Source organism: Centroberyx affinis, unplaced genomic scaffold (genome assembly GCF_046629955.1).
Source record: "Centroberyx affinis isolate AG114_WGS23_722 - 3 ecotype Tasmania unplaced genomic scaffold, CSIRO-AGI_Caff_v1 ptg002509l_1, whole genome shotgun sequence".
NCBI lineage: Eukaryota > Metazoa > Chordata > Actinopteri > Beryciformes > Berycidae > Centroberyx > Centroberyx affinis.
Window position 1 is genome coordinate 1 of NW_027280731.1, and position 2,500 is coordinate 2,500.

Below are 2,500 nucleotides of genomic sequence, written 5' to 3' on the forward strand. Positions count from 1 at the left end.
CACACACACATACACATACACACGCACACATGACAATGCATACACACGTGCATACACATGCACACACACACGCAGAAATGTTATCAATGAAAAACTATCAACATTGGTGATGGAGTAGGCTGTTTGGAGTGATTGATTCCAAATACTGCATGTCCATTAACATTTTTTTTCACCAATGCTAATTTGATAGGCCAAGCTCTTCAAATACTTCATAAGCAAAAATGACTTTCATGTCACCAATAATTTTGCAAGAGTAGTTTCTTGTTCAAATGGTTGATGTCTCTCTTTGGAACAAAGCTCTGCAGTTGTCAAGGAAATTGCCAGTACAGCAAATGTTATTGTATTAAGCATCACTTTGTGGAGGCTGCCATCGCTGCTCCTCAGACCGCAGACCCTTCGCTCAACTCCATAACAACATTCACTTAAAACCCATATGTGACCCAACATGGAAAAACAGGCACGCTGTAGGAAATAGTTTTTTGTTTGTCTTTCATAGATTATATTATTATATTGGAAGTTTATTTTATGTGAATTATCCAGTGAATCAAAGAGGCACATTTTGACCAAACTTTTTCTGAAAAACCTGTAAAACGGGTCTCTGAGATGATGGCTTCATGGTGTTTGGTCACATACATCCTTACCAGCTAAGCTAATACTGTACTTACATTTTCTTTGGACAAGTGCAAGTACATCAACTTACAAGTTGATGTACTTGCACCGCTCCACACAGTAACCCAACAACACATTACACCAGCTGTTTTGATTGAAATTCGACCCTCCGTGCTACAATGTACATGATGAGGCTTGCACCCCAAATATAGAGAACGGGGTTCGGGTCAGAGCTTGATGATTGAGTTGAGCCAGTCTGCATTCCCAGCACCAGTTCCTGTAAATGGGATCAGGTAGCGGGAACATAGGGGGCGCTACAGTATATGTGCAGGCAACATCACACACACATCCGAGCCTGGGATGAGCCTCCTTTTTGAAGTCTGCGACTGTTGGCTAAATTAGATTAGCGGTGTGTGTTTGTGTGTGTGTGTGTGTGTGTGTGTGTGTGTGTGTGTGTGCGTGTGCCAGGGGTGTCATATTAGTTGGTAATGCATTGAACAGCTGTGACACACACACACACACACACACACACACACACACACACACACACACACACACACACAGACACACACACACGTATATATACCAACATGCGTGTGCAAGCATACACACAAACTGATTAACATTACCAGAATACCAATCTCTAGCCCTGACCTGTTAGAGATTGATTGACATGGCGACTGTAAGTGAATGCGTCTATGTATGTGTGTGTGTGTGTGTGTGTGTGTCACAGCATTCAATGTGTGTATGTAATGGAAGAAGTGGACTGATGTAATGAGGCTGTAATAAGGTTGAAGCTTAATCCTGGTGAAGACAGACATAGACCTCTCACCCCTGCTTACACACACACACACACACACGCACACACACACACACACGAGCGCACGCACACACACACACACACACACGGCCTCTTAATACCCGTACCTCTACTTTGCATGTCTCGCCACTGATGCACTTTACCCTTTCATCTTGCCCTCGATCTCTTCGATCCACTCCCTCCATTTTTCTTTCCTTCCCTCTTTCCTTCCTTCCCTCTATCCCTCCCTCCCTCGCTCATCTTTCCTCACCCTCCTCTTCTCTCCCTTGGCTCCTTCTTTCCTTCAATCCACCCTTTTCCTCTTCTCCTCTGCTCCCGCTTTCAATCGTTCATCTCCCCTTCTCTCCACCCCCCCCCTCCCTCCATCCTTCTCTCTGTCTCTCAGTGAATACCAAAGAGGGCGCGCATGCTTCCCTTAAGTCCTCCACATTAAGCGGGGCAATAAAATCCTAGCAAACACACACACTCACACTCACACACACACACACACACACACTCGCACGGTGTGGTTTGAAAGAACGAGCTACTGTGGTTTCTTCCTAATAGTCTCAGTCTATTTCACGCTGCAGACACGCATTTCCCACCACAATTTATTCTCCTGATGTTGCCAGGCCAGGACACATTTACACACACACACACATGCACATACACAAAAATTAAAATTGTTGTCTTGTGATTTCCTGTCTGGTTCAGTTTTCTGAGGGTTGTTTTCTGTCCTGGGTTTTCCTGAATGTCCCTTTTTTCACCGCTGGTTATTGCCCCAGTCTGAGAAAGGATTTCCTTCAAGGCTCCACTCTTAACAGTTTAATTGTTCTGTAAGCCATCCAGCACTGACCATGATCACCCCATTTCATGTTACCCTTCTCACAGCAGTAATGAGACTTTAAAGTAACAACATCTTCTTAGAAATAAATGTTCATTTTGCTGCTCTATATCACCGATTGCTATAACACAATAGTTATTCAACCGTTCATGGATATAAGTTTCAAACGCTTATTTGAAACCTCTATCCAGTTCATGAAAGCTTTTAAATTTTATGTTCTAAATGCTCTGAGTCTGGTCTGGTCTAGG